Genomic DNA, 17,392 nt, shown 5'->3' with positions numbered 1-17,392 from the left:
GCCCTCGTGAAGGATAGGATTTCAGAATTTTATTTTTACTACCCCTGAGCCAAGAGAAAAGGATCCTGTTCAGAGAAAAGGACCCCATGGGTTGTTATTTAAGTTACAAATTCACACATCTAGATACAAAACAATCTGACTCATTTGTTTCCTTGACTTTTTGGGAACCTGAAAAAGACTTTTTTAAATTTTATTTTATTACATTATATTTGTTTATGGGGATGTGGACTTGTTCTACAGACAGTGTATAGAGGTCAGAGGACAACTTGAGCGAGTCGGTTCTCTCTACCATGTGGATCGAACTCAGGTCATGAGGCTTGGTGGTAGTGACCTTTCTAGCTGACATCAATCTCTGAACAAGATATTAGATGTGTTCCAAATTCAGAAGAGGATCTCCTAAGCTTTTAGGCACTCCTCTTTTCCCTGAGTAACAGATACTTGTTAGACCCAAGTACACACAGGAGTACTAATAGGCCTAATAGAAAGTAGATCCCACCCAGTCTTTTAATCAGGAAATGCAGAGTCTAAAGCTCATGCAGCCTTGTTACCTCCAGTTTCAAATACTGTGAGGCCCATTGACTTTTATAACCTTCCTGAATAATAGACTACATTGTCACCAAATAATTCTTGATGTACAGTTGTACAGTGTAACACTTCTGGCTGTACCTCAGTTTGTACTCATCACCTGGGGTCATCTGGGTTACTTTCTGTTTAAAGGTGGTGGGGGGGCACACAGGGGACCAGGACGCAATGGAGGACAACCCAGGAAGGGATTTCCCCCTTACCGTGTGGGTCCTGGGGATGGATCCCAGGCCGCCAGGCTTAGCAGTAAGCACCTTTCCTGCTGAAATGTCTCTCCAGCCCAAGCAGATTTTTATTACGTTTTATTCAGTGTGTGTGTGTGTGTGCACACTCATGTGCATGTATTTGCACACACGAGTTTGTCCCATGACGGCACGTGGAGGTCAGAGAACCATTTTTTGAGAGTTCACTCTTCTACCATGTGGGTCCCAGGAACCGAACTCGGGTCCTCAGACTTGAAAGCAAGTGTCTTTACCCAAGGAGTCATCTTGCCTGCCCTGAAAGTCACATTTTTAAAAATTTATACACACACACACTCTTTTTTTTTCCCCTTTTCTTTTTCCTTTCCTGGCTGTCCTGGAACTCACTATGTAGCCAGAGTTGGCCCAGAAATAGTGGCAGCCTTACTATCTCATCTTTCTTTCTTTCTTTCTTTTTTTTTTTTTTTTTTTTTTTTGGTTTTTCGAGACAGGGTTTCTCTGTGTAGCTTTGCGCCTTTCCTGGGACTCACTTGGTAGCCCAGGCTGGCCTCGAACTCACAGAGATCCGCCTGGCTCTGCCTCCCGAGTGCTGGGATTAAAGGCGTGCGCCACCACCACCCGGCTTTTTTTGGTTTTTTAAGACAGGGTTTCTCCGTGTAATTTTGGTTCCTGTCCTGGATCTCGCTCTGTAGCCCAGGCTGGCCTCGAACTCACAGAGATCTGCCTGACTCTGCCTCCCGAGTGCTGGGATTAAAGGTGTGCGCCACCGCCTCCCGGCCTACCACACCTTTCTAAATGCTGAAATTATAGGTGTGAGTCACCTTATCTAGCTACCTTAGTTGTCCTTCACGCCACGAGTGCCAGGCCTAGCCTATACAGTATGAACTTGGAGGGTTTTCCGTATCTGGAAAGATCATTCTCAGTGGTGCACACTTTTGATCCCAGCACTGGTCAGGCAGGTCTCTGTAAATTCAAGGCCAGCCTGATCTATAGAGCTAGGTCCAGGACAGCCAGAGCTACAGCCTGTCTCTAGAAAAAAGAAAAAAAGAAAGATCATTCTCCTCAGAAAGTCATCCAATGGCACCTCTAAAAAGCTGAACACCTGTTTTACTTCTAGCAAAACTTTGAGTTAAATACTAGAATTTTTACTAATATCCATCCAGCTTTTCACTGAAGGTGTTCCGTTATAAATTACACCAAGTTTCAGCTGTGTGATTATCACATTCATTAGCAGCAAGAAGCATTTCAGGAAATAAACTCCAATAGAGAAGAAGTGTGGCACCAAATGAGCCTGTGCTGAGTCACCGGTGGCTATTTTGGCACTGTGAAAATGACCTCCCTTTCTGGGCCTCAGTTTCTTTATCTAACAATATATAGTGTTTGGCCCGGAAGTCTTCAGGCCTCAACTTATACCTCCATCAGACTGGCCTGTAGGCAAGTCTGTGGGCCATTTTCTTGATTATTGATCGATGTGGGAAAGCCCAGCCACTGTGGGGCAATGCCACCCCTGAGCAGGTGACCCTGGGAGGTATAAGAAAGGTCATTGAACAATAGTCTGAGTCATGTAAGGAACATTCCTCCTCTGCTTTAGTTTCTGCCTCCAGGTTCCTGCCTTGACTTCCCTGAAGAACAGACTGTTATAATCCTGATTTCTGTAACTGGTCACATGGCCTTGGCTGGTATTTATAAGTACCTTCCTTTACTCCCCATTCTGTATTTTCTTCCCTCAGCAAGCACTTCAGTAGGTCCTGGAGGGGTGACACACGTATTCATTCCAAAGGGTCTGGGTCATTCGCCACCCGGCCTGGATTGAATTGTAGTTTCCCATTGACCTTAATCACAAGATATAGTAACACCAAGACATGCCCTAAACACACCAGTTCTCAAACTTGTGGGTCGTGACCCCTTTGGGGGTCTCAGATCAGATATTTCCATTATTATTCATAATGTAGCAAAACTATAGTTATGAAGTAGCAACAAAATAATTTTATGGTTGGGAGTCACCACAACATGAACTGTATTAAAGGGCCGCAGCATTAGGAAGGTTGAAAACCACTGTATTAAAGGATCTCCTTCTACACTCCAGACATAATCTTCCTTATCTTCTTTGTGGAGTAGCAATCCAGTTTACCCCCACCCCACCCCCACCCCGTAGTCAGGATCAGTCACCCCTCCTAACACTGTTATTCCTATTTCAGCCTGTTGGATTAAGGTCATCAGAAACCATCATAAGCAGAGGGGAATCTTAGCTTCCAGCCCAATGCAATGTTGTGTCTTCTAGCAGGAGCATTCTCCATTCTGGAACAGTATAACTTCTAGGCCAGCAGGGTATAAGGTCCTGCCAACAGGAAACAAACGTTTTCTTAGTGGGCCACTAGGAGTGATAGTGAGTGCAATCATTCTCTTCCTCCCTAGACCTGCGGTCCCGCGGTTAAAGGAAAAAACCGGTTAAAGGAAAAAACAGCACCGTATATTGGATGCCGACTCAAAGCATGTATAGCCTGATGGAGAACTCTGCCCCAGCCCTCCAAGGTACTGCCATCCAATTGGCCCTGCAGCTGTGTATTTAAAAAGCTATTCCACTGTTCGGTCAAGCCAGCGGCTTCTGTATGTGGCAACCATATAAGAACGGTGAATCCCATGTATATGGGCCCCGTTCTGTGGCTGTGAAGTGAGTTTCAGAAGCACTGCTGTGTGCAGTACCATGATGGTGGATAAAGCATCCTGCAAGTCCAAGTATGGTAGTTTTGGCAGAAGCATTACCTGCAGGAAAGACCAATTATGACCAAAATAAGTGACTAATCCAGTAAGAACAACATACTGTCACTTACATGATGGACATGGTTGCTGGCTCATCACTCTGAGAGTGCTGCTACCTCGGGGGCTCAGTATCGGTCTCTGCAGCTTGCACATTTGGCACTCAGGCAGTTCATCCAGGTCAGCCTTGGACCACAGCTGTATCAGCAGCGTCCGTGGGATGCCTGTAGGGAACCACTTTCATGAGCAGTTGTTCCTGAGGACAGTGAACCCTTCCCGTTCTGCTCTCTTCCTCGAAATGAATTTGAATCTTTATGAGATGGAGCCTCCTCTGAGGGCAGGGTTTTGCCCTCAGGATACGTTTCCATCCTCTCAGTGCAGTGCAGGAATTTCATGTCAGAGGTGCTGATCTCTCTATTAATTACAGCAGCCTTTTAGCACTGGCTGAGAAGTGCTCCCACCCTGATATTTCCTCGGCCAAACCCGCCCATTTTCTTTAAATCCAACTTTAGGGCCTGGGAAGAGTGAAGCCTCTCCCCAGTTCCCGACAGTCCTTGCTTCCGGAACCTCTGGAGCTGAGCCTCCACGGCCTGCATTTCTTTCTGCATTACTGACTTCCAGGCTTCCTTCCCCTAGAGTGGCCCATTATCCAGCCTTCAGCAGCTTTTCTCGCCCAACATACCAAACCCTTCCGCATTCCTCCCAGAAGCCACAGGCAGGTTTATCACAGCAAAGGCACCACCTCTCTGATGTCCTGACTTCATTTCTATTGCTGTGACAAAATACCCCAACATGCCGGGCAGTGGTGGCACAGGCCTTTAATCCAGCACTCGGGAGGCAGAGGCAGGAGGATCTCTGTGAGTTCAAGGCCAGCCTGGTCTACAGAGTGATTTCCAGGAAAGGCACAAAGCTACACAGAGAAACCCTGTCTTGAAAAAAAAAAAAAAGAAAGAAAGAAAAAATAAAACAAGGCAGGAAGGAAAGCAGGAAGGAAGAACCCTGACAAAAAGCAACTTGGGAGAGAAAAGGTTTATTTTAGCTCCTGATTCCGGTTACAGCCCATCATTGAAGGGAAGTCAGGCAGGAACCGGAAGTAACCATTCACATCCATAATCGAGAGCAGATAGACAAGGAATGTTAGCATGTTTAGTGCTGAGCTCACATTCTCTATTCTTCTACAGTCCGGGGCCCCAAACCAGGGAGTGGCACCACCCACTTTCAGGCTGAGTCCTCCCAAAATTAATGCAATCAAGACAATCCCTTACAGACATGCCCACTGGCCAACCCTATGTAAACCAACCCTTATTAAGACTCACTAGGTTATGGCACACTAACAATTGAAACTAACCATCATAATGCCTATCTGGAGTTTCAGTTCTACCACGTAGAAAAGCTCTAGAGCCTGGGAGTGGTGGTGTGTGCCTTTAATCTCAGCACTCCAGAGGCAGAGGTAGGCAGATCTTGGTGAGTTCCAGAACAAGCTGTTCTACAGAGTGAGTTCCAGGACAGCTAGGACCTCATAGTTGTGTGTGTGTGTGTGTGTGTGTGTGTGTGTGTGTGTGTGTGTGTGTGTGTGTACCATGTACCATGTGTGCAGGAGCCCACAAAAGTCAGAAGACATGTTGGAATGCCTAGAACTGGAGCTTTAATCACTTGTGAGCTGCCATGTGGATGCTGGGAACTGAACCCAGGTCCTCTACAAGAACAAGTGCTCTTAACGACTAAGCCATCCCTCCAGGCCCCAAGACCTATCTCTTTAAAAACAAAAAATGTTGGGGCTGGAGAGATGGCCCAGTGGATAAGAGCACTGGCTGCTCTTCCAGAGGACCCAGGTTCAATTCCCAGGACCCACATGGCAGCTCACAACTGTCTGTAACTCCAGTTCCAGAGGATCTGATGCTAATGCACATAAAAAAAGTTAAATAAAATTTAAAAAATGTTACATTAAGTTTACTGCCTACCTTTTCTGTTTGTCTGATTTTTTGAGACAGATTTTCTCTGTGTAGCCCTGGCTGTCCTAGAACTCACTCTGGCCTTGAACTCAGAGATTGGACTGCCTCTGCCTCCCGAGTGCTGGGATTAAAGACATGCTCCATCACCACGACCCAGCTGCTGTCTTTTGTTAATGTACCATGAATAAATAAAATCTCCCACAGACATGGGTTGTACAGATATACCTTGGCTGGTTGTTAAATCTTTCTTAGATTTTGTTTTCTGTTTTTAAAGAAATATAGAGGTTAGAGGAACAGAAACACAGCAAAGTACAGAGCTGAGATCCAAGGGAGCAGCTGCTCGTACCTGGGCTTGGCTTTGAGCAAAAGTGGCCTATTCCATTGACCCAAAAGGACAGTGAGGAAGCCTCCCCTCTGAGGGATAGCCAGGGTCTGTGGCTTTGACTCAGGTTTCGCCTCCCCTCCTGCAGCCTTTCTGTTCTTATGCTCTGTCCTGTCTCCAAGATCTAACTCCTGATATCTGGATGGAGCAGGGATAGCTTCCCTAACCTGTGGCCCCCAGCAGGAGAGCTCTGTTATCTAGCAGCGGCTTTTGTTTTAAAAGATATGTCAAGGGCTGGGGAAATGGCCCAGTGGCTATGAGTATTTACTGCTCTTGCAGAGGACATGGGTTTGGTTCCTATCACCTACATGGTGGCTCATAACCTCTTATAACTCCAGTTCTGGAGGATCCCACACTATCCAGCCCTTGGGCACCTGCACACATGTGGTGCACATAAACTCACATACACACACACACACACACACACACACACACACACACACACAAAATTCTTTTCAAAGGTTTGCTAAATTGCATTTGCTTGATAGAGTATGTGTTTAGTGCGCAGGGGTCCTGGAATCTTTAAAGGCTTGCCCCTTTTGGCAAAATGAAAATAATATAGAAAGGGCCTATAGCCCCCTTCTCTTCCACCTTTATCTTACAGACCGTGTTCCCTTTGGTACCAACCAGGTGGCAGAAGAGAACACAGATTTTGTAGGCACAGGCACAGAACACACTCACCACGGGGAGCCTATCTTCCCTCCCAAGTTGGCCAAATGTTTTCCATAGTTGAGTTTATGAGGGCCAGGCAGCTTGAACACATACAACTCCAGACCCAGATGCAAACAGTCAGTGCTTACTGAGCAGGAGCTGTGGAGCGGGTGCTGTTCTAAGGTCGGCTCATAGACGAGCCTTCCATCTGGTCGCCACAGCAGCTGGTCTTCATTCCCAACCCACGAAGATGGTTACCAGCAAGGAAACCACTGCACTGAGAGTCGGACAGCTGGCAGAACCGATTCTTGTTGTTTTGAATTGGGTCTCTGTAGTGCAGGTTGGCCTTTAAACCATGATCCTCCTACCTCATTTTCCTGAGTGCTGGAGTTTGAACTCTCCAGACCAATCCACCATGCTTTGCCTGTTGTGATGCAGTTAGTATGTGATGCCATGTGCACCCGCTGTTGGCAGTGAGTGAGATAATGGGTCAGTGTGTGTGTGTGTAGGTGTTGTATGCCCTCTGGGGAGATAAGCTGATACAGTTTTTATTCCTTCAGGCCTATACCTAGCTCTGGCTTTGAATAAAAGACCTTGAATTGCTTGTGTGTAATTCTGTCACCCTCTAGTGGTCACATCTCTCTTAACCCTGGACCCATGAAACGGCCCCATTTCTGCCTCCACCTGCTAGAACTCAGGGCCTCACACCAGCTGAGCAGTCTTGTCCCCAGTGAGCCCTGGAGATGCCCATTCTTACCAAGCGCATCTTCGTCTTTGTGTGTTGGGATGGTTACTGCATCCAGGGCCACATGCGGGCCACCAAGGCTGAGAGCAAGGCAAGAGTGGAGAAGAGCGAAGAAGCATTTCCAACCAGTTTCAGTTCTGCGTTCCCAGGGAAGGGCCAGGGCAACTCGACTCAACCTTGGAGTTGAACGGTAGCTTAGCCAGACATCTGACCCTGCCACTTCTCTCTCAGGCCTTGTTCTCTCTGCTCTAAAGGTCATTTGTATGGGGCTCCCCTGAGATTATCAGATCCTGATAAATATTTAAGAAGGCTGGAGGGGGAAGGGAGGGTCAGCTCAGCCTGTCTGGAGCCTGGCTGAGCTAGCCTGAATGTGGCTGCTCTGGGTTCTGGACACCGAGAGTCTTCCTGGAAAGCCCTGTGTGGGTGAGCCAGGTACTTGGTGTCCCTTACATAATGTCATATCCACAGGAGTCTTAGAAATCAGCCTTGTTGGGGAGTTCACATCCAGGTCCCCTTCTCTGCCAGGAGAGGGTTCAAGGTCTAACAAAAGTCAGACTCTGGAGGGGTAAGAAAGGCTTCCCTTCATTCCACATGCCAGGGGAGACGGTGTGGAGGTCAAACCATGTGTTTCTTGATAGCATGTGCTACTGTGGCTCCCAAGAGGTCAGCGATTCTCATAATTCGGTGTGAAATTTCTGCCCGGATTTTTCTAATGTTGACACAATTTTGGAATTACAATTTGGTGAGTTTCTTGTTTGCTGTTTACCTTTCATGATTTTTTTTTTTTTAATTTTTGGAGGGGGCGGTCTCATTGTGTAGTCTAGGGCATCCTGGCACTAGCTCTCCATCCTCATCTGCCTCCCTGGTGCCAGGATTATAGATGTGTTTGGCCTTTTATTTTAAACTTTCTTAAAGGCAGAGAGTTGAGCAATTTACTCAAGTATGGATGCTACTATTGTAACCGTTAACAGGTCCTTATTGTTTTTGTAGTTTGGATACTGTTGTTTGGTGTAGTTTTGGTAGAACCCAAGGCTGCCTGTGTGTTTGGTCAAGTGCTCTGCCTCTGAACTAGTCCTACAGCCTGAGGATTCCTTGGTGTAACTGGTTGAGGGAATCTAAATTAGTGTTGTCAACTTCTGGCATAATAACAAATCATAGTAATTAGGTGGCAGCGTCTTGGTAAGGTTCTGAATGTCCTGCGTAGAGATTTAATGACAGTATTGCTGTTCTTATTTTATAAATGATGAAATCAGGCACAGAATAAAAACCTTCCTTGGGGTCCTGGCAGCAGTTACGGTCGAGTGCATTTGTCCTCTGAACCCCAGAGCACCAACTCACGCCAATACTTTGTGTTTGTTGTGGTCACCTGACCCCTGTGCTCTATATTTGAGTAGTTCTGTGTGATTTAATAATAAGGTACTGCCAGGCAGTGATGGTGCACACCTTTAATTCCAGCACCTGAGAGGCAGAGGCAGGCAGATTTCTGAGTTTGAGGCCAGCCTGGTCTACAAAGTTGAGTTCCAGGACAGCAAAGACTAAACAGAGAAACCCTGTCTCAAAAAAAACCAAACCAAACCAAATAATAACAACAACAATAATAATAATATATTGACAGGGGGCTGGAGAAATGGCTCATTGGTTAAGAGTACTTGCTACTCTTCCAGAGGGTCCGGGTGTATTTCCAGCACCCACATGGCAGCTCACAACTATTTGTAGCTCTAGTTCCAGGGGATCCAACACCCTCACACAGACATACATGCAGGCAAAACACCAATGCACACAAAATAAAAATAAACTACTTTTTTAAAGTTAAAAAAATAAACATTGGCAAAAATGTATTGACATCTGCCTGCGCATCCTGCTAGGTGAGTAGGTTGGCTCGATCATACACATGTAGTCAAGGAGGAAAAGGAGAAATCCCAAGAGCAAGTGTGCCTGCTCCCCACCCACCTTTGAGGCGGTTGAGGGACTGTGGGAAAATGGAGAATACCATCTTTGGAGACCTCTTTCAGCTTGCTTCTCCATGTTTCTGTTCACGTAACTATAAAGTTTTGAAAGTGTGGTATAATGTAAAAACATTATGTGAGCTAAAAGACAAAATGCTACTCCTGGAAGAGCTACAATTGACTTAGCTGGCTTTGTGACTTCATCAACAGTGTCGTATTCTGCAATCTGTCACGATGGGAAAGGTGTAGCGGATGCGCTTGAAGTTGATGTATATTTGCTTCTTTATGTTGTTGCCTTTAATATCCTGAGAAGTCGTTTCCTCCCTCCCTTCCTCCACGGTCCTGCCTCTCTTTCTTTTCTTTCCTGCGGTGCTAGCCAGACTAGGGTCTTGTATGTGCCAGGCCAGGGCTTTACCACTCTCAGACCGTGGTTTTCATGATAGGCCTGTCATTCATTAAAAATACCCTGTTAATTGGGGCCGCAGCTACAAAACAAGTTCAAGGTCAGCCTGTCTCAAAGGTGGAGAGGGAGGGAGCCAAACACCTGTAAGGGATATAACAAGAGAATTTTGATTGCTACATAAATGGATGAGTAAACCGGTGTTTATGTTTCTCGTTGTTATGTAGCATTACATAGGAATCGCTTACATTTTGAGCTTTTTAAAATCCTCAACTGAAATGGCCAACATTAAATCATCTTAAATTGTGCAGGGACCTGGGAGAGATCTGTTCAATTCCAATCATTGTCTTGTTCCAGGGGGGTTTGTTTCAAACTGTTCGTTTGGTTTCTGAGAAAGGTCTGGAAAAGAGAGAATTAAAACCCTAGATGACATCATAAACCATTGCTGTTCCACCACAGAAATGTCTCACACAAAGGCAAAACCAAACCAAATGGGAGTGGTTGCTGTAGTCTAATACCAGCAATGGGAGGTGAAGACGGGGAGTGGGAAATTCAGTGTCATCAGCTACATAGTGAGTTCCAAGGCCAGCCTGGGACACAAGAGACCCCTGCCTTAAAACACAGTAAAACCAACCAAACTAAATAACTCTAGTTGGAGACAGGTGGGAGCTTTTGGTGTTGTGTACCAAGGTTACACATGGCAGTTAAACTGCTGCTCAATGCCCTGTTTCTATAAATGAGTGATGTAAGGGTTGGGGATTTAGCTCAGTGGTAGAGCGCTTGCCTAGCAAGTGCAAGGTCCTGGGTTTGGTCCTCAGCTCTGGAAAAAAAAAATGAGTGATGTAAATAAAAATGTGGCTGGAGTAGCCTAAAACTTGCATGCTTTCTTAAACATTAAAATTTTTCCTATATATTTTTTTAGTTGACTACCCACCCTGTCAAGTCCCTAATGAAAGCAAGTTATCTAAATATGGAATCAAATCAACAATAACAAGTTTTAGGTTTAGGAGAGAATTTGCAGTAAAGATGGCACCCAGGGCCTTGTACATGTCAAACACATACATGCTCTACCACTCAGCTTCACCCTCAGCCCCCAAAACCTTAGAGGGCACCTCCGAGATGCTCCAGGAATCTGCCCATGCATTGTCTGCAGCAGCGTACTAGTCGGTGTGCTTATGATCTGATGACTGCCTGTGTTGTGTGTGTAGGGAAATACAGCAAGCCTTGTGTTTGAGAGTCTACATTTTACGCTAAATTCTATTTCAATAAAAAAGTTGTTTGGCAGGAAAGAAGTCAAAGTATCTTTATTTGCAGATGATGTGATTCTGCACAATGAGAGACTGTAAAGACTCCATAAGAAAAGTTTTGTTTCTTTGTTTCATAAGAAAACTCTTAGAGCTGATAAATATTTTCAGCAAAGTGGCAGGATACAAAATTACTATATGAAAAATCAGTAGCCTTCCTATATCCTAGTAACAAACAGGCTGAAAAATAAATCAGGGAACATCCCAGTCACAATTGCAAGGAAAAAGAAAAGAAACAAAAAACCTTGAGCCTCGGAATAAAACTAACCAAGGAAGTGAAAGGCCTATATGGTGATAGCTTTAAAGTAAGAAATCGGAAAAGGTACTAGAAGATAGAAAGACCTCTGTCTCGTGCTCATGCTCATGGATTGGAAGAATTAATATTGTGAAATGACTATACTAAAAGCAATCTACAGATTTAATGCAATCCTAATTTTAAAAAAACACAATGCTATTCTTCACAGAAATAGAAAAAAATCTTAAAATTAATATGGAAGCACAGAAGACCTTGGTTAACCAGAGCAACCCTGAGGAAAAAGAATAACGCTGAAGGTATCACCCTGATACAGACCTGCACAACTCTGGCCACTTGATTTCTGACAAAGATGCCAGAAATCCACAGTAGAGAACCAAGTTTTAACAAATGGCACTGGGAAAATTGGGTGTCCACATACGAAAGAATAGATCCCTATATCTCACCCTGCATAAAAGTCAACTTCAGATGAATCAAAGATGCTAATGTAAGACCTGAAAGTCTGCAGCTGTTAGAGGGAAAATACTTCAGATATAGGCATAGTCATGGCCTTCCCAGCAGGACTCCAGCCCCTCAGGAAGTAAGGCCCATGATTGGTAAGTGAAACCTCATGAAACTAAAAGGCTTCTGTACAGAAAAAGAAACAGTTAATTGAGTGAAGAGATAGCCTACAGAATGGAAGAAAATCTTTTTGAGCTATACATCTGATGGAGAGCTAATATCTAGATGTACTATGAAGAACAACAAGAAAGAAAACAATCCAATTGGTAAATGGCCCAATGAAATGAACAGGTATTCCTCAAAAGATGAAGTACAAAGGACCAATAATCACAACTTCACTAGCCCTCGGAGAAATGCACACACTACATTGAGATTCCATCTTTCCAGTTAGAAATGGCAGTCATTAAGAATACAAACAATGCCAGGTGGTAGTGGCACACACCTTTAATCCCAACACTCAGGGAGGCAGAGGCAGGTGGATCTCTGTAAGTTTGAGGCCAGCCTGGTCTACAGAGCGAGATCTAGGACAGCCAGGACTACACAGAGAAACCCTGTCGTGAAAAACTAAAAAAGAAAGTAGAAGTAAAGCTGACTAAGGGGACAAAGGATGTTAACGGGAGCAGGGAAGGGTGAGAAGGAGGGTTTGGGGGGTATGAGCTGAAATATGCTCAGCATAGTATATACACATATATGCAGACTTAAAGAATACATTTTCAAAAGTTTGGCTTTGGAACCTCTACAAGAAGATTACCATGTCGCCTCTGGTCAGAAAAGTGGTCATTCCTGAGGAAGCCCCAAGGACCTGGCCATGGGGCCCCCACAGCTAAGCTGTGGACTAGCTTATATATGAAATAGCTAGGAATAGCTAGGCATGGGTCCACGGCATGCACAGCTTGTGCCAGGACGAGTAGCAAGCTCTACCAGATGTGGCCGGAATCTGAAAGCTGCGGGCTGGGCCTTGGCTAGGAACATTGCTTTGCTGCCCGATGTAACCGCATGCTGCCAATGAAACCCACAAGAGAACTTCCAGAGCATTCTCCCTGGAGGAGCTGCTAGCCAAGGTGCTGCCTTGCCACAAGGAAGCTGTGCTGAGACCACAGTGATGGTTTCCCGGCATCTCTGTAAGTGGCCACACTGTTGTTTCCTCGGGAATTTTCATCATATTTTTCAGATGAACGTCTTAGTTTTTACAACTGATGTTGGAAAGTGAAAATGTGACCAAAGTATCTGAAGTTATGGAAATATCATATCATAGGGAGATCTGGCATGGATTATGATTAATGAACCCTGTATGGGTGTTATAAATTACAGTTATGTTGTTAAATGTGAGTGAAGACTCATAGTCACACATACAAAATGAAAAGAAAAGATGGATTATCACGGGAGAGATGAGCTGTCATCCCTGAGAAATAGTTAATACATTTAATTCAATTAAATGGTATTAATCTAATGTGGTGACTGTCTAAGTTCTTGTGTTACATGTACAATGCAATTAAAATGCTGAAACTTGAATGGTACAAGTAAAGTTAAATTGTATGCAGTTCTATTTTTCTAGTGGAAATAAACTAGACATGTAGCTTATAATTTAAAAGGCTGTTTCTGTGTATGATGTCAGGGGGTTAATGGGTCAAGAATATTTACTTCTATGCATACAGATCATCTCAAATTCTGGGCAGCCTTGTCCTAAACAGGAAGGTTGTGTGGCCCTGCCTCTGGCTCCAGGACTCTCACCTGTGATTACTGCCTCTTCCCTGGGTATTTCTAGCTGCCTGCTCCATTGCTAAACCAAGGCAAGGAGAGATGGCTCAGAGGTTAAGAGCTCTAGCTGTTCTTCCAGAGGTCCTGAGTTCACTTCCCAGCAACCACATGGTGGCTCACAACCATCTGTAATGAGATCCGGTGCCCTCCTCTAGCCTGCAAGGACACATGCAGGCAGGACACTGTAAACATCATAAATAAATAAATAAATCTTAAACCAAGGCAAGGAATCTTCAGCCCCTGGCCCAAGACATGTGGTGGAGTGACTCTAAGCTGGACCCCAGGGGTCTCCCCTGTAGTCTTAGCCACTAGGGGAGGTGATAGAAGGAGGATCCCTTGAGCCCAGGAGTTTGAGGCTAGCCCAAGCAACACTCCTGAGCTAGCCTGAAACCCTATCTCAAGAAGAAAAAGAAAAAGATCTGGCAAGATGGTGTTATGCCCAAATCGTGGGGACCCCCAAAAGACCACCACAGAGACAGAATCCTGTATGTAAAAGCAAAGAGCCTTTATTTGCAAACCTGGAGCTTGGACCTTCTGTCTGCTGCAGCTGTGAGAGCAGAGAGCCTGGAGCCCAGGCAGGGTGGGGTTTTTATCATAGCAGAGGTTGGGGTGAGGGGATTTCCAGGGTTCAGGACTCTGATTAGCTGACATTTGTCTAGGGTATAGGGAATGTTTGGAATGTCAGGTAGATGCAGGTCCCACTGGGTGGGGTCAGCTTATGGCTTTTCCTGGATCCAGGTGTTGCCTGCCAGAAGCTGTGTCTGGGCCTCTAAGCCTGTCATGGCAGCTGTATGGTCAAGCTGTTTTGCGCCCCCCCCCCCCAACACATCCCCCCTTCACAAGCACCAATGACAGGACTTAATTATGAGTCCTATCTGCCCAGGGGTTTAAGGGTATTGGGACCTAAGAACCATTACTTAGCAAATTTTTCTAGGGCAGCGACATCTGTATCTATTGCCATTTTTTTTTTAAATTTATTTATTTATTATGTATATAGAACAGGGCGCCAGATCTCATTACAGATGGTTGTGAGCCACCATGTGGTTGCTGGGAATTGAACTCAGGACCTCTGGAAGAGCAGTCGGTGCTCTTAACCTCTAAGCCATCTCTCCAGCCCCATTTTTTTTATTATTATTTGTTTTTTTCAAGACAGGGTTTCTCTGTGTAGTTTTGGTGGCTGTCCTAGATCTTGCTCTGTAGATCAGCCTGGCCTCCAACTCACAGAGATCTGCCTGGTTCTGCCTCCCAAGTGCTGGGATTAAAGGCATGAACCATCACTGCCCAGCTTCTATTGCCATTCTTAAGGCCCTGTAGTTCTGACCTTTGAGTCAATTGACAACTCTGAACCTATTTTTCCTGGTATGTCAATGAGCATTATAGTTAGTCACTTTGTCCCCTGTGCCAGGGAGTTTCCTTTTGACCTAGCATTTCAACCTATTTTGGGTGGGGAACATGAGGTGATGTATTCTCTTCTAGAACTGCTTCTAGCTGACATTAGGGTACCATGAGTTGTCAGGGCCCCAAAAAGGCTGAAAGTCTAGTCAAAGGCTGGGCAATGGGGCATCTGTCAGAAGCATGTAGCTATTTGACCCAGCTGTAGAGACAGGGAACAATCACATTGTCTGGGCTTAATGAGTAAAGACACTTGTCACTAAGCCCAAGAACACAAGTTCAATCCCTGAGAGCCATGTGGTAGACAGAAAGAGCCAGTTCCCACCAGTCATCCTCTGATAGGCACACATATGCACGCACACACATAAATAAATAAACAAAAATGTTACAAAGAAGAGAAAAATTGTAGAACAGTGACATGAATTCTGATCACTTTTCCTTGGATACATGTTTGGGGTGGTGGGAAGTTAGGGTAAGAGAGATAAGGGGAAGGAGGTTGAATTTAAATTTACAGGGACGGGGGACTTTCCTGGAGCCGAGTAGAAGCCAAGAGAGAAACTACACAGGCATCTCTGCTTTGCCTCAGTCTTTGGTGGTATTTTCTTAATGTTGGAAAAATGCAGTAATTTATTATTTGCTGCACACCAACCCAAGCTGCCCCCCCCCAGACCACATCTGTTCATATTCCATTTGTGTGATACTGGGCTATTTTCCATTGCCTTTCTGTATTGACATTGGCTTTTAGTGTCTGGGCATGTGGTTTCCCTTGACACAAACATGGACTCATTTCTTACCACTGAAATTTTCCTAGGGTGCTAGCATTTCAGGATGGAGGGGTGTGAGCATGTGATTTCACACCCCCCTCCCTGCTCTCCTCTTTGGGTGCTGCCATTGCCTAGGCTTCCTACGGTTACTAAACGGGCTACATCCAAGCAGCACAAAAGGAGGCTGGAACTCGTGAGAAGGCTCAGTGGTTAAGAGTAGTTGCTGCACAATCGAAATCATGGGAACCAGAGTTTGGATGCCAGCACCAGCATAATCCAGGCATCATGAAAAAAAAAAAAGCCTAGCACTCTCCCTCAAGTGTCCTACCCACTCTTATGAACCCCTCTGCTATGGGATTCGGAAATATGAAGTAGAAATTCAGCTGACTATAGCAAAGCTAAAGCTATTACCTGGAAAAGTCATGGATTTTTCATGCATTCTTTTGAATGTATACATGTATGCATACACTAAAACATACACACAAATCACAAATCTGTAAATAAAATCTAAAAATAAAACAAATAACAAGAAATGACTGCTTTTAGGCAATCAAGGAGATGGAAATGCTAAGTACATTAGCACACATTCATCATGGACCTCAGCTTGTTTTTCGCAGCCTAGATAGGGTCAGGGAGTCTGGTCCTTCTCTGCAGAACTGGGAGCATCCCTTCCTTCCATTTCTGCACTGTGCAGATCTGTTGGGCTCTTTCCCTGAATTGTAGCTTTGGGCACTGGCCATTAATAGTGTTTTACAGAGGACATTCATCAGAATTTCAGAATTCCCCTGCCAGTTTCTTTTATTATTATTATTATTATTATTATTATTATTATTATTATTATTACATTTATTTACTCACTATTTTTTGTCTTTGTATGTCTGAGTATGAGTGTACACACAGTATGGCAAACGTGTGGAGGTCAGAGGACCACTTTGGGGAGTCAGTGTTTGTGTTCCATGTGGATCCTCAGGTGGTCAGGTTTGGTGGCAGACACCTTTACCTGTTGGGTCATCTTGCCAGTTCCACCGTTGGTCTCTTAAAGGGATTTTAAACTAATTTCTAAATGCTTTTGAGAATGTTGTTTCCTTTTGCTGATAGAACCCAGATGGCAGGGTTTTGCTGATAGAACCCAGATGGGGTGGGGTTTTCCTCATTTGAGTCACTTTACCAGCACCTTGTCATCTAGACACAGAGGGTGACTTCAGGACAGCGTCGTGGCTGCAGAGCATGGTTAGGTCTGGAAAAGTAACCGGGCAAAAAATAGACAAACAAAAACCAGGGAAAGTTTGGGGAGAGAGAAAAGCTCTCTGATTCAACACTTCCTCTCCCAGTGTGATGGAAACACATATCTAGTTACAGGGTATCTTTGGCAAGAACTTTTTTTTTTTTTTAACTGGATTTAGCCAGGCAAAGCCAGTATCTCCCTGGTCAGCTGAGGTGAAGGCTCCATCTGCCTTACCTGTCACTGGCAGCTTTGTTTGCCTAGGGACACTCTGCACAACCTTTACAGAGAATCGGAGACTCCAGCTCAGCCAAGTTCCGGGTCCTGGGTGAGATTTGCAAACCCTTTGACCTCAACTGAGAAAGCTGGATGTGGATGTCACAGGAAGCCTAAGTATGGAGCCCCATAGCACCTGCTTGTGGTGCTTGTCCTCCATTTATACACAGCGAAAGACAGGCAGGCCTACTCTAGGAGGCACAGGGTTGCACCAACGTGAGGACCAAATGGACTAAGCTGATGCAGATACTGCTGCTAGAGTTGGCCACCTGCTAGCAGACACAGGGGGATGCCTCCGTCTGTGAGT

The 17,392-nt window shown here is 45.0% G+C and overlaps 1 protein-coding gene across 3 annotated transcripts in view; it reads left to right on the top strand.

Annotated features, from left to right (window-relative positions):
- The window catches only part of Wnt5b (Wnt family member 5B), a 109,161-nt gene that overhangs the window by 66,102 nt on the left and 25,667 nt on the right, over nt 1–17,392 (top strand). The window contains exon 1 of one of the 3 annotated variants that reach the window (XM_052719398.1): nt 1,257–3,314. The exons of the other annotated variants lie outside the window; for them this stretch is intronic. The gene's annotated coding sequence lies outside the window, so the exon portion shown is untranslated. Of the gene's footprint in view, nt 1–1,256; nt 3,315–17,392 lie in introns of those variants that run through there. 3 annotated transcript variants of the gene reach the window in all.

This window comes from Peromyscus californicus, unplaced genomic scaffold (genome assembly GCF_007827085.1).
Source record: "Peromyscus californicus insignis strain IS unplaced genomic scaffold, ASM782708v3 Scaffold_6__1_contigs__length_162567912, whole genome shotgun sequence".
Classification (NCBI taxonomy): domain Eukaryota; kingdom Metazoa; phylum Chordata; class Mammalia; order Rodentia; family Cricetidae; genus Peromyscus; species Peromyscus californicus.
This window is presented reverse-complemented; position numbering and strand designations above follow the sequence as displayed.